Source organism: Acomys minous (assembly GCF_964271855.1).
Source record: "Acomys minous genome assembly, chromosome: 9".
NCBI classification, from domain to species: domain Eukaryota; kingdom Metazoa; phylum Chordata; class Mammalia; order Rodentia; family Muridae; genus Acomys; species Acomys minous.
The window spans coordinates 55,629,471-55,647,579 of NC_140490.1; the positions used below are offsets into that span (position 1 = coordinate 55,629,471).

Consider the following 18,109-nt stretch of genomic DNA (forward strand, 5'->3'; position numbering starts at 1 on the left):
ATTTGGATGCACAGCCCTGAAAGTTTTTTGTCTTTTAAAGGTGTATGCCAAGTTGGTAGAATAAGTGACATTTCTAAGCATTTATAAATGCATATTTTAAAATAACATGTGATAGAAGCTAAGGCAGCCATTATTACAGAGGGAGACTATTAACTTTTGTTTGAACTAATTTACTTAAAGATTTATTTTTCTTGTTCTTTTACATATGTGCGTGTGTGTGTTTATGCCATACGTGTGCGGGTACCCATGGAGGCCAGTACTGGGTGTTGAACTCTCTGCAACTGCAGTTTCAGGCGAATGTGGGCGACTGATGTAGAATCTATAAACTAAACCCAGAACCTCTGCGAAGGCACCAAGTGCACTTAATCTCTGAGCCATCTCAGTTCCCGCCTGGCCCCCTCAAAATGTTTGTGCTGATGCCAACAAGCTGGCAGGGTCTTGGGGAAGTCACTAGAGTGACTTTCTTGTGAATTAGGGTTGCGTCTTTACAAAAAAAAGTTCTAGAAGGCTGTCCTGACCCCTTCTGTCATGTAAGGAAGGATGCAGGGAGAAGATGACGTCTATGAGCCAGGAAGTAGGTTAGTCCCAGAACTTTGAGCAAAACATTACTGTTGTTTATAAGCCACTCGGTGTGTGGTATTTTGTTACAGTAACCTCCATAGATGGCAACACTCAGGAAGTGATGTGAGCAGTTTCAGTGTACAAACAGGAGGATCCCCTGTTGTGGGCTCAGTGCAGCGTACAGAGTCCCTTGATTATAATTAGTGGAAAATTATGGTAAAGTGATGGTAATTGCCTGGTAAGATTGGACTGGGGAGTTTGGAGCAGGAAGCACCGTGTTTAACATGAAGCTGCTGGTAATGGACACAGCATCCCTGGATGGTGGCTGTAATGGCTCATTTTGGCTATCAATGTGACACACCTGAGAAGAGAGAACCTGCCTCCATCACACTGAGTGTGTCTGCTGGGCATTTTCTAGATTGCTCACTGATGTGGAAGGGCCCAGCCAACTGTTGACAGTGCAATCACTGGGCCGGTTGTCCAGGGCTGTAGATGAAATTAGGCTGAGCAAGCCAGGGGTTAGCAAGCCAGTCAGCAGCATTCCTTCCTTCTTGGTCTCTACTTCAGTTCCTGCCTCCAGGTTCCTGCCTTGAATTCCTGCCAGGACACCCCTTGACAATAGATTGACTGTTACCTATAAGCGAAATGAACCATTGCCTCTATCTGGTTTGCCCTGTGATTTATCACAGGGACAGAAGCTAGAACTAGAACAATGACCTAACATCAGTCTTCATCAAACAGTGACATCTCTGTAAGGATGTTGCCTGGGGCAGACAGAGTAGTGTCGCCGTAACCATAGGGGGAAATCACAGGGACAGAGTTCACTGTGGCTCAAATGCTCTCTGCTGTGCTCAGACGGATCACTCACTGTGTGAGCAATAATCATAAGTGGAGGAAACAAACAAACAAACCTAATATGCTATCCATAAAAATGTTCTCTGTCATGAAATCTGAGGTAGGGTTCAGAGAGGGCATGTCTTTGGACTTTTTGGCTGATCAATGAATTTCAGACAACATTTTAAATCTCAGTAACATACAAGGAATAGCTCCCCCATGAAATATGATGACCCGTAAGGTGACAGCAGAGGACTGAGTTGAAAAGTAAACAAACCATAAAGGGAAATAAATGGGGGATTGAAGAAATGGTTTAGAACCAGGCAGATAACATCAAGTTTTCAAGAAGCATTAGAAGTGGCAAAGAACAGAATCAAACTTGTCAAAAATTATTTCAGTAATGGAGAAGATGCCCCGAATTTGGAGAAGTCACACACACACACACACACACACACACACACACACACCGTAATGCAAAAAGGATAAAAGAATATGAGAGTTCCTATAGCCATGCAATGGAGAGCCAACATATGTATAGTTAATCTTTTTAATTATTTCATTTTGTTTGCTGTTTATGTGTCTGTCGCATGCAGTGTGTATGCATGGCACAGCCACAGTGTCAACTTGAAGGAGTCAATTCTCATTTTCTACCATCTGGGTCTGAGGATCAAACTCAGGTTCTTGGGCTCATTGGGCAAGTACCTTTACCCACTGAGCCTGTCTCAGACTATCTGATATATATTTTTTAAACTGCCAGAAAGAAAATGGGGAAAGTATTATTTTTAAGCATGTACTTAGTTGTTTGTTTATTTTTCTGTGTGTAGGTGCACATGTGGTGGCCAGCAGACAACTTGTGGGGACGGGCTCTCTTTTTATACCTCATCAAACTCAGGTAGTCAGGCTTGGCAGCATGTGCCTTTACTCTCTGAGTCATCTCCCTATCCTGGAAAGCAATATTTAAAGAAATAAAATGTCCAGGAGCTGAGTAGATGGCTCAGCAGTTAAGAGCACAGCTGCTCTTTCAGAGGACACAGGTACTATTTCTAGCACACAACTCAAAACCAACTGTAGCTCCAGTTCCAGAGAATCCTATGCCCTCTTTTGGCATCCACAGGCAGTGTATGCACATGACGCACAGAGCTACATGCAGACAAAATACCCCTCTGCATTTGACAGCAGACTGGTCTACAGTGTCAGTTCTAGGACGGCAGCTTGTCTCAAAAACAAACAAACAAACAAAACCAACAAAATAAAATAGAATGAAATAATTAAAGACAAAACTCGCTAGAAATCTAAATTGCGATAGTCAGCATATATTAACCAAAATCAAGACACTCCTGCTAAAGTGCAGAAACCTATGTATAAATGTAAACACATGAATAAATAGCACCATCTATACTCTGAAGGAATTCCATATGGGTAGAGGTAGAAGGAAACAGGCTGGCTTTGGAGCTACAGAGGTACTTTGATTTTTATAGTATAAGAGGCAATGAGGCAACATTGAACGGGTGGGAGTAACTTGTGACCCCAAATTCCTTAAAGAGTCAAGTTGTTGATTCAGAGAGACACAGTTTAGTGAGACCCGGGCCCTGTGAACATGCATACACTTCGTGGAGGGAAGAATGGTCAGAGGTGCGATCTGGAGCCACTCGAGCTGTGCTCTATAGTTCAGCAGGATCCTGTCACCTTAAAAATCCTAGGGATCATGTAATCATGGACTTGGTTGCTCAGGTGACTGGCACTGCACCCATACAAGAGACTAGCAAGTCACCAATGGGAGACAGGATCATGGGCCCCTACCCCTGATTGGCTGAAGTGTTCGTTCCTGATAGACTGTGGGAGGGGGGTGCCATTGTGTACACACTGGTGAAGTTACCAGGCTCCAGTGAATACATCCAATCCCAAGGCCACAGAGACAACTGTGGTCAAACCCAAAGGGACACAGAACCCAAACACATGAGTGCAGATGAGGGGGGGTGAGGTGGTAGTGGGGAGATTAGTAGGGAAGGGGGGGGGGCCAGGTCAGGAGGGAGGAAAATAAGAGGGTGGAAGTGAGAGTAATCAGAATTCATTGTATATGTCTGTGAAATCTCTCTCTCTCTCTCTCTCTCTCTCTCTCTCTCTCTCTCTCTCTCTCTCTCTCTCTCTCTCTCTCTCTCTACCCCACCCACCCCCAGACAGAATCTCAGACCCACTAAATAAAAGTCTGAAATTTATCAAGCTCACCATGTGATTTTATATGTGCATTAAAGACTGAGAACTCAGGCTGAGGAGATGGCCCAGTAAGTAGGAGCACTCTTCGGAGCATGAGGATCAGAGTGCAGCTCCTTGGCGCCTCTGTGGAAAGCTGTGACCTTACTATGCACCGGAACTGCAGTGTTGGGGGCGCGGCAGAGACCGGAAGACCACTGATTGAAGAGGATGCTTGAAGTACTCCTTTGGCCTTTGGATGCAAGTAAGTGTATACCCAAGTGCATACGGGCACGGTGGGGAGTGCAAGAGCAAACTCAGTAATTGATCAAAGTGTAAACTGGGGACTGCAGTAAATGCCCAAATGAAATCATAGAACCAAATCTCAGTCTCTCTCTCTCTCTCTGAGAATTAGTTCTCTGCTTCTACCATGTAGGCTTGGCAGCAGCCCTTCCTCAGGTGCACCATCTCACAATCTCCATAGAATCAAACCTTAATAAACCAATATGGAGGGCTGACACATAGGCTTACAGATCTACAGGACACGTCTCCAGGTTATCTTGGACCACTCCCCTCCACAGACACCTTTCTGAATACCTCAGGAATAATTGTTGAACACGGCGCCGCCTGAGCGCCTGGCCATACCCTGCCCTGGGGTGCTGCTACAGCCAGTAGAAAGAGGACTCGGGGACCAGGATCGGGAGGAGAGGAAGCTGTTCCTGGACCCCAGCACTCCAACCAAAGGCCTCAATGAAGCCAAGCCCAACTATCATAGCCTACCCTCAGCTCGCACAAATGAGCAGGCCCTGTTTTCCTCCGTCCTTGCCAAGACAGCTGGCAACATCATGATGTGTCTGCTGCACACTCGCAGGGCACGGAGGGTCTACGTCTATGGACCCGGCAAAGCAGTACAGTACCCGCTTGGGTGTGCTTAGCAGCAGTCTCCGCCTTTGGAAGAAGCGGGCATCGCCGCTGTGGTCTCTCACCAGCCAGCCCCACCAGGTGCGGGCCAGCAGGCCTAGGCCTTTCTCTGACTTGCGGCAGATCTCCAGGGTAGCTGAGTAAACCCACAGTGCACTTTCTCAGATCCATGTGGATGCGAAAGAAGAGCTGGTTCTACGGTTTGGGATCCCATGAAGAGATGGGTCCTGGAACAGCTCTTCCCTTGCCTTCATCCCGTCTCCACCCCGCCTCTCCTGGCCCCCAGCCTTACTGGGCCTTTCTACAGTACCTAACCTGCTATTAATCACGGAGAAGAAAGTGGAGGAAAAGAGGAAGGCTAGAAGCCGGAGCGAGTGAGGACTGAGCAAGGGAAGGGAGAACCCATTGCCATCGGTCTTCAAGCTCTGGCTAGAGGGAAGTTGGGGCCAAGAGGATGGGGCCCGGCAGATCTTCACAGTCACTGGGAAGGTGGAGATACCACTGTAGGGGTGAACACTGGGAGACCTAGGCGATCCCCCTTCTCAGCCTTTCTCTTGGCCTCCAATTTACTCCTGTCCCAGTCCCTGACTTGGTGCTCAGAGGCACCTCACTAGGGATGATGACCTTGGTCTAGATGGACTTGAAGGTGAAGTGAGTTTGTATCTCTAGAACCCTGGGTTTGTACACATTTGGTCTTTTCGCTTTTGTTTGTCACCCCTCGATAAAGGAAATACATTTTTTAAAAAAAGAATAATTATTGAATGTGCTGGAAATAGCCTTGTGAGAGGAAAAACTGCTTGAAATTCCCTTACCGGGTCTTGGTCCTCCAGATGTCCAAGATACCATCTTGACTTAAGAAGGAGCCTCCTGGCATAGCCCAAGCTTTGTTCCCCTCTCCAAGAGGCACATCCTTCAAAGCCCAACCCAGCGAGTCACTTGGGCCCTGAGATACTTCAGTCAGGCAAGCTGACTTCTTCTATCCTTGACTGTGAAGCAAGTGTGGCAAGTGCAAGCCTAGACTCCCTCTGCCAATTTTGGGGCCTTGGGTACTGGTACACAGTGAGTGGTAGGCTGGGTACTTGTACACAGTGGGTAGTAGGCTGGGTACTGGTGCACAATGGGGGTAGGCTGGATACTGGTACACAGTTGGTGGTAGGCTGGGTACTGGCACACAGTGGGTGGTAGGCTGGGTACTGGTCCACAGTGGGTCGTAGACTGGTTACTGGTCCACAGTGGGTAGTAGTCTGGGTACTAATACACAGTAAGAGGTAGTTTGGGTACTGTTACACAGTGGGGGGTAGGTAGGCTGGGTACTGCTCACAGTGGGTGGTAGGGTTTCTTTACAGTCAACTTGGTTTAGGTCACTTAGAACCTGGGAGTGTGCTCTCTCCCCAGACTGAAGCACCTTAGTAACCAGCACACAGCTTTGCAGTAGCACAAAGCAATGCCGATACTGGCACACAGTGAATGGTAGGCTGGGTACTGGCACACAGTGGGTGGTAGGCTGGATACTGGCACACAGTGAATGGTAGGCTGGATACTGGTACACAGTGAGTGGTAGGCTGGATACTGGTACACAGTGGGTGGTAGGCTGGATACTGGTACACAGTGAGTGGTAGGCTGGATACTGGTACACAGTGAGTGGTAGGCTGGATACTGGCACACAGTGAGTGGTAGGCTGGATACTGGCACACAGTGAATGGTAGGCTGGGTACTGGCACACAGTGGGTGGTAGGCTGGATACTGGTACACAGTGGGTGGTAGGCTGGATACTGGCACACAGTGAGTGGTAGGCTGGATACTGGCACACAGTGAATGGTAGGCTGGGTACTGGCACACAGTGGGTGGTAGGCTGGATACTGGTACACAGTGGGTGGTAGGCTGGGTACTGGCACACAGTGGGTCGTAGGCTGGATACTGGTACACAGTGGGTGGTAGGCTGGATACTGGCACACAGTGAGTGGTAGGCTGGATACTGGCACACAGTGAGTGGTAGGCTGGATACTGGCACACAGTGAATGGTAGGCTGGGTACTGGCACACAGTGAGTGGTAGGCTGGGTAATGGTACACAGTGGGTGGTAGGCTGGATACTGGCACACAGTGGGTGGTAGGCTGGATACTGGTACACAGTGAGTGGTAGGCTGGGTACTGGCACACAGTGAGTGGTAGGCTGGGTAATGGTCCACAGTGGGTGGTAGGCTGGATACTGGCACACAGTGGGTGGTAGGCTGGATACTGGCACACAGTGAGTGGTAGGCTGGGTAATGGTCCACAGTGGGTCGTAGGCTGGATACTGGTACACAGTGGGTGGTAGGCTGGATACTGGCACACAGTGAGTGGTAGGCTGGATACTGGTACACAGTGAGTGGTAGGCTGGATACTGGCACACAGTGGGTGGTAGGCTGGATACTGGCACACAGTGAGTGGTAGGCTGGATACTGGCACACAGTGAGTGGTAGGCTGGATACTGGCACACAGTGGGTGGTAGGCTGGATACTGGCACACAGTGAGTGGTAGGCTGGGTAATGGTACACAGTGGGTGGTAGGCTGGATACTGGCACACAGTGGGTGGTAGGCTGGATACTGGCACACAGTGGGTGGTAGGCTGGGTACTGGCACACAGTGAGTGGTAGGCTGGATACTGGCACACAGTGAGTGGTAGGCTGGGTACTGGCACACAGTGAGTGGTAGGCTGGGTACTGGCACACAGTGAATGGTAGGCTGGATACTGGTACACAGTGGGTCGTAGGCTGGATACTGGTACACAGTGGGTGGTAGGCTGGATACTGGTACACAGTGAGTGGTAGGCTGGATACTGGCACACAGTGAGTGGTAGGCTGGATACTGGCACACAGTGAGTGGTAGGCTGGGTACTGACACACAGTGAATGGTAGGCTGGGTACTTGTACACAGTGGGTGGTAGGCTGGATACTGGCACACAGTGAGTGGTAGGCTGGGTACTTGTACACAGTGGGTGGTAGGCTGGGTACTGGCACACAGTGGGTGGTAGGCTGGATACTGGCACACAGTGGGTGGTAGGCTGGATACTGGCACACAGTGGGTGGTAGGCTGGGTACTGGTACACAGTGGGTGGTAGGCTGGATACTGGCACACAGTGGGTGGTAGGCTGGATACTGGCACACAGTGGGTGGTAGGCTGGATACTGGCACACAGTGGGTGGTAGGCTGGATACTGGCACACAGTGGGTGGTAGGCTGGGTACTGGCACACAGTGGGTGGTAGGCTGGGTACTGGCACACAGTGGGTGGTAGGCTGGATACTGGCACACAGTGGGTGGTAGGCTGGATACTGGCACACAGTGGGTGTTAGGCTGGATACTGGCACACAGTGGGTGGTAGGCTGGATACTGGCACACAGTGGGTCGTAGGCTGGATACTGGTACACAGTGGGTGGTAGGCTGGATACTGGTACACAGTGAGTGGTAGGCTGGATACTGGCACACAGTGAGTGGTAGGCTGGGTACTGGCACACAGTGGGTGGTAGGCTGGATACTGGCACACAGTGAGTGGTAGGCTGGATACTGGTACACAGTGAGTGGTAGGCTGGATACTGGCACACAGTGGGTGGTAGGCTGGGTAATGGTCCACAGTGGGTGGTAGGCTGGATACTGGCACACAGTGAATGGTAGGCTGGGTACTGGCACACAGTGAGTGGTAGGCTGGGTAATGGTACACAGTGGGTGGTAGGCTGGATACTGGCACACAGTGGGTGGTAGGCTGGATACTGGTACACAGTGAGTGGTAGGCTGGGTACTGGCACACAGTGAGTGGTAGGCTGGGTAATGGTCCACAGTGGGTGGTAGGCTGGATACTGGCACACAGTGGGTGGTAGGCTGGATACTGGCACACAGTGAGTGGTAGGCTGGGTAATGGTCCACAGTGGGTCGTAGGCTGGATACTGGTACACAGTGGGTGGTAGGCTGGATACTGGCACACAGTGAGTGGTAGGCTGGATACTGGTACACAGTGAGTGGTAGGCTGGATACTGGCACACAGTGGGTGGTAGGCTGGATACTGGCACACAGTGAGTGGTAGGCTGGATACTGGCACACAGTGAGTGGTAGGCTGGATACTGGCACACAGTGGGTGGTAGGCTGGATACTGGCACACAGTGAGTGGTAGGCTGGGTAATGGTACACAGTGGGTGGTAGGCTGGATACTGGCACACAGTGGGTGGTAGGCTGGATACTGGCACACAGTGGGTGGTAGGCTGGGTACTGGCACACAGTGAGTGGTAGGCTGGATACTGGCACACAGTGAGTGGTAGGCTGGGTACTGGCACACAGTGAGTGGTAGGCTGGGTACTGGCACACAGTGAATGGTAGGCTGGATACTGGTACACAGTGGGTCGTAGGCTGGATACTGGTACACAGTGGGTGGTAGGCTGGATACTGGTACACAGTGAGTGGTAGGCTGGATACTGGCACACAGTGAGTGGTAGGCTGGATACTGGCACACAGTGAGTGGTAGGCTGGGTACTGACACACAGTGAATGGTAGGCTGGGTACTTGTACACAGTGGGTGGTAGGCTGGATACTGGCACACAGTGAGTGGTAGGCTGGGTACTTGTACACAGTGGGTGGTAGGCTGGGTACTGGCACACAGTGGGTGGTAGGCTGGATACTGGCACACAGTGGGTGGTAGGCTGGATACTGGCACACAGTGGGTGGTAGGCTGGGTACTGGTACACAGTGGGTGGTAGGCTGGATACTGGCACACAGTGGGTGGTAGGCTGGATACTGGCACACAGTGGGTGGTAGGCTGGATACTGGCACACAGTGGGTGGTAGGCTGGATACTGGCACACAGTGGGTGGTAGGCTGGGTACTGGCACACAGTGGGTGGTAGGCTGGGTACTGGCACACAGTGGGTGGTAGGCTGGATACTGGCACACAGTGGGTGGTAGGCTGGATACTGGCACACAGTGGGTGTTAGGCTGGATACTGGCACACAGTGGGTGGTAGGCTGGATACTGGCACACAGTGGGTCGTAGGCTGGATACTGGTACACAGTGGGTGGTAGGCTGGATACTGGTACACAGTGAGTGGTAGGCTGGATACTGGCACACAGTGAGTGGTAGGCTGGGTACTGGCACACAGTGGGTGGTAGGCTGGATACTGGCACACAGTGAGTGGTAGGCTGGATACTGGTACACAGTGAGTGGTAGGCTGGATACTGGCACACAGTGGGTGGTAGGCTGGGTAATGGTCCACAGTGGGTGGTAGGCTGGATACTGGCACACAGTGAATGGTAGGCTGGGTACTGGCACACAGTGGGTGGTAGGCTGGATACTGGCACACAGTGAATGGTAGGCTGGATACTGGTACACAGTGAGTGGTAGGCTGGATACTGGTACACAGTGGGTGGTAGGCTGGATACTGGTACACAGTGAGTGGTAGGCTGGATACTGGTACACAGTGAGTGGTAGGCTGGATACTGGCACACAGTGAGTGGTAGGCTGGATACTGGCACACAGTGAATGGTAGGCTGGGTACTGGCACACAGTGGGTGGTAGGCTGGATACTGGTACACAGTGGGTGGTAGGCTGGATACTGGCACACAGTGAGTGGTAGGCTGGATACTGGCACACAGTGAATGGTAGGCTGGGTACTGGCACACAGTGGGTGGTAGGCTGGATACTGGTACACAGTGGGTGGTAGGCTGGGTACTGGCACACAGTGAGTGGTAGGCTGGATACTGGCACACAGTGAGTGGTAGGCTGGATACTGGCACACAGTGAATGGTAGGCTGGGTACTGGCACACAGTGAGTGGTAGGCTGGGTAATGGTACACAGTGGGTGGTAGGCTGGATACTGGCACACAGTGGGTGGTAGGCTGGATACTGGTACACAGTGAGTGGTAGGCTGGATACTGGCACACAGTGAGTGGTAGGCTGGGTAATGGTCCACAGTGGGTGGTAGGCTGGATACTGGCACACAGTGGGTGGTAGGCTGGATACTGGCACACAGTGAGTGGTAGGCTGGGTAATGGTCCACAGTGGGTCGTAGGCTGGATATTGGTACACAGTGGGTGGTAGGCTGGATACTGGCACACAGTGAGTGGTAGGCTGGATACTGGTACACAGTGAGTGGTAGGCTGGATACTGGCACACAGTGGGTGGTAGGCTGGATACTGGCACACAGTGAGTGGTAGGCTGGATACTGGCACACAGTGAGTGGTAGGCTGGATACTGGCACACAGTGGGTGGTAGGCTGGATACTGGCACACAGTGAGTGGTAGGCTGGGTAATGGTACACAGTGGGTGGTAGGCTGGATACTGGCACACAGTGGGTGGTAGGCTGGATACTGGCACACAGTGAGTGGTAGGCTGGGTACTGGCACACAGTGAGTGGTAGGCTGGATACTGGCACACAGTGAGTGGTAGGCTGGGTACTGGCACACAGTGAGTGGTAGGCTGGGTACTGGCACACAGTGAATGGTAGGCTGGATACTGGTACACAGTGGGTCGTAGGCTGGATACTGGTACACAGTGGGTGGTAGGCTGGATACTGGTACACAGTGAGTGGTAGGCTGGATACTGGCACACAGTGAGTGGTAGGCTGGATACTGGCACACAGTGAGTGGTAGGCTGGGTACTGACACACAGTGAATGGTAGGCTGGGTACTTGTACACAGTGGGTGGTAGGCTGGGTACTGGCACACAGTGGGTGGTAGGCTGGATACTGGCACACAGTGGGTGGTAGGCTGGATACTGGCACACAGTGGGTGGTAGGCTGGGTACTGGTACACAGTGGGTGGTAGGCTGGATACTGGCACACAGTGGGTGGTAGGCTGGATACTGGCACACAGTGGGTGGTAGGCTGGATACTGGCACACAGTGGGTGGTAGGCTGGATACTGGCACACAGTGGGTGGTAGGCTGGGTACTGGCACACAGTGGGTGGTAGGCTGGATACTGGCACACAGTGGGTGGTAGGCTGGATACTGGCACACAGTGGGTGGTAGGCTGGATACTGGCACACAGTGGGTGGTAGGCTGGATACTGGCACACAGTGGGTGGTAGGCTGGATACTGGCACACAGTGGGTGGTAGGCTGGATACTGGTACACAGTGAGTGGTAGGCTGGATACTGGCACATAGTGAGTGGTAGGCTGGGTAATGGTCCACAGTGGGTGGTAGGCTGGATACTGGCACACAGTGGGTGGTAGGCTGGATACTGGCACACAGTGAGTGGTAGGCTGGGTAATGGTCCACAGTGGGTCGTAGGCTGGATATTGGTACACAGTGGGTGGTAGGCTGGATACTGGCACACAGTGAGTGGTAGGCTGGATACTGGTACACAGTGAGTGGTAGGCTGGATACTGGCACACAGTGGGTGGTAGGCTGGATACTGGCACACAGTGAGTGGTAGGCTGGATACTGGCACACAGTGAGTGGTAGGCTGGATACTGGCACACAGTGGGTGGTAGGCTGGATACTGGTACACAGTGAGTGGTAGGCTGGATACTGGCACACAGTGAGTGGTAGGCTGGGTAATGGTCCACAGTGGGTGGTAGGCTGGATACTGGCACACAGTGGGTGGTAGGCTGGATACTGGCACACAGTGAGTGGTAGGCTGGGTAATGGTCCACAGTGGGTCGTAGGCTGGATATTGGTACACAGTGGGTGGTAGGCTGGATACTGGCACACAGTGAGTGGTAGGCTGGATACTGGTACACAGTGAGTGGTAGGCTGGATACTGGCACACAGTGGGTGGTAGGCTGGGTACTGGCACACAGTGAGTGGTAGGCTGGATACTGGCACACAGTGGGTGGTAGGCTGGATACTGGCACACAGTGGGTGGTAGGCTGGGTACTGGTACACAGTGGGTGGTAGGCTGGGTACTGGCACACAGTGGGTGGTAGGCTGGATACTGGCACACAGTGGGTGGTAGGCTGGATACTGGCACACAGTGGGTGGTAGGCTGGATACTGGCACACAGTGGGTGGTAGGCTGGGTACTGGCACACAGTGGGTGGTAGGCTGGGTACTGGCACACAGTGGGTGGTAGGCTGGGTACTGGCACACAGTGGGTGGTAGGCTGGATACTGGCACACAGTGGGTGGTAGGCTGGATACTGGCACACAGTGGGTGGTAGGCTGGGTATTTGTTCATGGTGGGTGGTAGGCTGGGTACTGGTCCACAGTGGGTGGTAGGCTGGGTACTTGTTCATGGTGGGTGGTAGGCTGGGTACTGGTCCACAGTGGGTGGTAGACTGGTTACTGGTCCACAGTGGGTAGTAGTCTGGGTACTAATACACAGTAAGAGGTAGTTTGGGTACTTTTACACAGTGGGTGGTAGGTAGGCTGGGTACTGCGCATAGTGGGTGGTAGGGTTTCTTTACAGTCAACTTGGTTTAGGTCACTTAGAGCCTGGGAGTGTGCTCTCTCCCCAGACTGAAGCACCTTAGTAACCAGCACACAGCTTTGCAGTAGCACAAAGCAATGCCTTGAAGATATAGTTGTCAAAAAACATAAACTAGAGAGGTAGAAAGAAGGGTGATGGGAAATAAAATGAACCTATTGTTCAATAGAGCTCTTAATCTGGGGATGTTCCCTTTAACTTGGTAGACATCGATGATGTTCTTGAACCTTTTAAAGGTGAATAATAGCCAAATTATATTATTTATGTAGAAAATGACTTGACAGGGGAGAAATTGTATAATAGGAAAAATAAATTAAAAAGTAAATGAATCAGAGCATACTCTTTGTAAAACTAAATGCAAACCGGAGAATAAAAGCAGGCTGATCTCAGTCAGTGAAAAGAGCTGTTTTGTTAATCATCAATTCAAAGGATATAGAAAGTAGAAGAAAGAACCCAAAACTCTTCTGAGCTCCCATCATATTCAAATTAATAGAATATTCTAATAATCACTGTCTCCCAAAGTCATCTTAGTGTTTATAAATAGGACCATGCCGCACAGAGGTTTTAAACCTACCCATTGAATTGGATGCCTCCTTGTATTGTCCCTGTTATTCATTGACTCCCCGGCCCCCCACCCCCTGGTCCCCCTGGCCCCTTCACCCCCCCACCCCCACCATTTGTCTTGTCTCTCTGTCTCTGTCTCTGTCTCTGTCTCTGTCTCTGTCTCTGTGTTTCTCTCCTTCTCTGTCTCTTTCTCTATCTCTCAAAAGGCTTACATAGCCCAGGCTAGCCTCAAACTCTCTATGTAACCAAGGCGCCCTTGAACTCTTAATCTTTCTGCCTAAGCCTTGCAGGTATTGGGATTGCAGGAATGCACCGTGCCCAATAATATACTTACTTAAATTTAAAATATCAAAAGACAACTAGCAGCAAGGAAATCATCTTTAGAATTAAAATTACAAAGTGGTACGAAGATGTGTTTATTGCACAAGATTCAAATTCAAATGTGTATGTGGTATGCTCGTGTGTGTACATAGTCATGAGTGCATGCATGCACATGTGGAGGCCAGATGTTTTGTGTCTTCCTCTGTCACTTTCTACATCATCTTCATTCATTCATTCACTCATTTACTCATTCATTCATTTATTCATTTATTGGAGATTAAATCTCCTATTGAACATTGACTTCCCTACTTTGTCAAGACTAATTGGCCAGAACTCCAGGGTCCCTCTGGTCTCTGTGTCCCCATTGCTGTAATTACTGTCCTGTGCCACCATGTCCTTTATACATGGGTGCTAGGGATTGAAACTGAGGCCTCGTGCTAGTGTGGTGAGTGTCTCAGTAAGTGGACCTGTTCCCCAGCCATGTGCTTTAGGTTTAGTTATTCCCGAGTAGTTCATGTGTTAATGCCTTGGTCCCCCTCCTGCAGTGCCACTGGGAGCCGGACAAAAGTGAGAAACAGTACAGTGGGATGTCTCTAGGTCCTTCAGGATGTGTACACAAAGGGGCTGGCAGCCCCTCCCTTTTCCTTCTTGCCTTCCCAGCCATGAGGTGAGTGGCTTTGCTTTAGAGAATGCTCTTGCCATGACATCATGATGTGTGTCACCTCAGGCCTGAAGCCAGAAGCTAACAGAGAGCCAAAACAAGCCTTACCTTTTATAATTAAATTACTTCAAGTACTTGTCATAGAAAGGAAGCTGACTAACCCACAGAGAATATGATGTCTCAGTGAAAAGTTACTAACAGATCGAAGAGGTAATGAGCTCATGTATGCTATGTTCATGGCTGAGCATTACACTTCAAAGCTATCAGTCATGTTATTTGGCCTAGATTATATAGTCAGGTATTATGTCTCCTCTTATACATTCGCTGTGTCGCCTCTCTGCCACTACTCCATTTGGCCATGTCACAAGATGGATAAATCCATCTCTCTCTCTACACTGTGGATGAACCATACAGTAGAACATACCTAGTATTCCACAATGGCCTCAAGTGGACCTCAAAGCCACCTGGTAACGTTAAATTACCCTGATCCATCACAGCCCCATTCATTTCTAGACCTCCATTTCAGACTTTCTCTGGCCCCCCAAACCTCAAATACTTCCCCCATCTTCAGTATTCACTCCAGATACCGTTTCCCATTAAAGCAAGAAAGTAGAAGATGCTGAGAGCAGATGCAACTTCCCCAAGCATCATTTGCCCATCTGTCTGGGTCTGTGCTTACCCACTGTGTCTGCTCACATCACAGGCGACTGTCCATGCTCTGTGGAAAGCTGGACTTGCCTCCATTTCACCTGGGGACATCCCTGCACTTAGTTCAGTTTCGGGCCATCATCCTTGTGCTGCAAAATCAAGTGGATTGGTTTCTCTTTCATGTTAAAAAAAAACAAATCCTCCTGGTCCCCTCCTCACCTTCTTTTGCTTAACAAGATAAGTTCTTGAAAGTGCCATGCACCCCCATTGTCCCCCATTCCTCTTTCAGGTCTCATAGCTGCTCCTATCAGATTTTTCTTGCACCTCCTGAAACTGCTGTTCTCGAGGTCACCATTAATCTACACGCTGCCTAATCCAGAGTGCTTATCTAGCTCCCCATATCATAGGATGGCTTGTTAAAGTGTTGTCCAAATTGGGACACATTTAAGTGTGACAGGACGTGCTACCAATGATCAAACTGTCCAAGAGAACCTTCCTTAGACTGAACGACCTCAAACTTGATATGTAGCTAAGGGTGACCTTGAATTCCTGATCCTCTTGCCTGCACCTCCCAGGTGCTTGGGTTCCGTGTGTGTGTGTGTGTGTGTGTGTGTGTGTGTGTGTGTGTGTGTGTGTGTGTGTGTGTGTACACACCACCATAACCAGCTATTAAAGTTTGTTCAAACAATGCAAAAACAAGAATGATCCAGGCAGCTAGCAGACACTGGCACCTCCAGCCAACATCGTCTGACAGCATTTACAGGAAAACAGAAGTGAGGTATAGACTTCATTGGCCACAGCTTAGCCCACCAGTCAACATATTACAGTTTAATTAGATCATTGGCTCCAGGGCCTCCACCAACCAACCAAAGCTTAGTCACTGTGCCTAACTTCTACGTTGGTTTGGGCTGCTTGTGCTGTGTAGGAACCCAGTTCAAAACAGCAGTCTTCTGCAAGTCGTAATCAACAAAACCAAGCCACTAGGCATGTGCTGGGACTATTCATGGAACAATGAGCTCGCTGGTAGATTTGAAACAGCTGCTCACTGCAGCCTTGTTATTCTATTTGGGCTCCATTTGGACAACAGAGACCAGGCCTTCCTCCTACCTTCCTGGTTGCTCCTAGTCAGTTTCCCCCCTGCTTTTCCTCATCTGCTGGTCTTGAAACCGTGAGAGACACCCCCCACCCCCCAGGCTTGGCTCTTGCACCTCTCAGACTCCCAGAGTGATCTCACCCCAACTCACAGCTTTAAATGCCACCTCCACCCTAATGATTCTCAAATGACCCGGCCCACACCTCTTGCCTGGACTGGAATATGCATGATCCACATATCTGCACACATCCAGTTCCTGTGTTCAGCAATGAGGGACTCTAACATCCTCTATGAGTTTCTACTGATGACCACTCAGTTTTCCTAGTTGCTGTAGCTAAACCCAGCAGGTCGCCTGAACCTCCCCCCCAAGCCCCCCAAACCCCACCCCCGCTGTGTCCCACAGCTCTCAGGCCACATCTGCTCATTCAGCAATGCTGGTTGCAGTTACAATGCTTCTCCTCTGGTACTGCATCCGCCCTGGCCTAAGTCACAAGCATGTCCTGCGACACAACTGTGACCCCTGACAGCTGCCCTAGTGATGACACTGATAGGGAAAGCAGACCATGTAACAGTTGGGCTGACCATTCTCTAAGGACATCCCTTCTCAGCCATGGAAGCCAAGTTCACGTGGCAAACTGCTTCACCCCGCGCCCCTGACCCCTCACGGCCTCTAGTAATGCTTGCCCCTCCATTCCGTCTACTCGGAGTGCTCTACAGTTGCTGTTCTTTGAGCTGACGTGTTCTTCCTCCCAATGCTCTTCTTCCCGTCTCCTCTGAGAAATCCAAACCCTGTCATCTTGAACCCCAACCCTTAATGCCCCTCCCCTATTTGCCCTTTGCATGTACCACCAATAACACGTGTCTCTCCCTCCATCAGTCCTCACTCCCTTTCTCCCCCCCCCTTTTCATTCTTCCTTCTAGGGCTGGGTTTGGACAGGGGTCTATACACAGTTTAGGAAAGCACTTGTCCTCTTGGGTTGGAGAAATGGCTCAGCCAGTAAAAGCTCTTGCTTGGACAAGCCCAGCAACCTGAGTTTGATGCTCAAAGACTGTCCTATGACCTCCAAATGCACTTCCTAGCACATGTGAGCACACACACACACACACACACACACACAGAGAGAGAGAGAGAGAGAGAGAGAGAGAGAGAGAGAGAGAGAGAGACAGAGAGACAGAGAGACAGAGAGAGACAGAGACAGAGAGAGAGACAGAGAGAGAGACAGAGAGACAGAGAGACAGAGAGAGACAGAGACAGCGAGAGAGAGAGAGACAGAGACAGAGAGAGAGAGGAGAGGGAGGGAGAGAGAAGGAGGAGGGAGAGATAGACATATAGGGATACAGATACACACAGAGAATAAAAATAAATTTATGTATTTTAGGGGTATAAACTCAGTATTCAGCAAACATATTTGAATCAGAACCTGTCTCTTAAGAAAATCCCTGTTCTCCAGGTGCTCCTCAGTAGAGCCATGACCTTCTCCAGGAGCATCAGAGGCAGCACCACTGGATCTCGGTGCTTCTCAGCCTTGGGAGTTAGGCCAGGGCGTTCATATTGTTTTCCAGACCCAAGTGATTCCAGAGCAGCCAGAATGAAGAACTGCCCTGTTAGTCAAACCATTTTCCTGGATTCAGAGTTTGGACTAGTCTTCTGGGATTCAGGCAGCCAGCCCTTTAAAGCTGTTTCCTAAGCACCATGAGAGAACTGTGCCTCTACGCCAAACCAGGACATTGCAGATCCACAGAGAGGGCTGTCAACAATGGTTAGCATGGCCAGTGGCAGATTGGCAGGAACCCAGGCGATGGTGGGTGAGCTTGAGTGCTGGCCCTGCATGCAGGTGCTCTGTGGAAGGAGGACAAAGGAGCTTCCAAGAGAGCATCAAAGAGTGGAGAGATGGTGGACGGAAAGATGAGCTGACATCAGTGCTGACTCAGTGA

At 50.5% G+C, this 18,109-nt stretch overlaps 1 pseudogene across 1 annotated transcript; it reads left to right on the forward strand.

Moving 5' to 3' along the window:
* The first annotated feature begins 4,196 nt into the window (after positions 1-4,196).
* Positions 4,197-5,237, forward strand: LOC311604890 (ragulator complex protein LAMTOR1-like; annotated as a pseudogene). The gene has a single exon. The product of its transcript is annotated as a ragulator complex protein LAMTOR1-like (transcript).
* Positions 5,238-18,109: the final 12,872 nt, after the last annotated feature.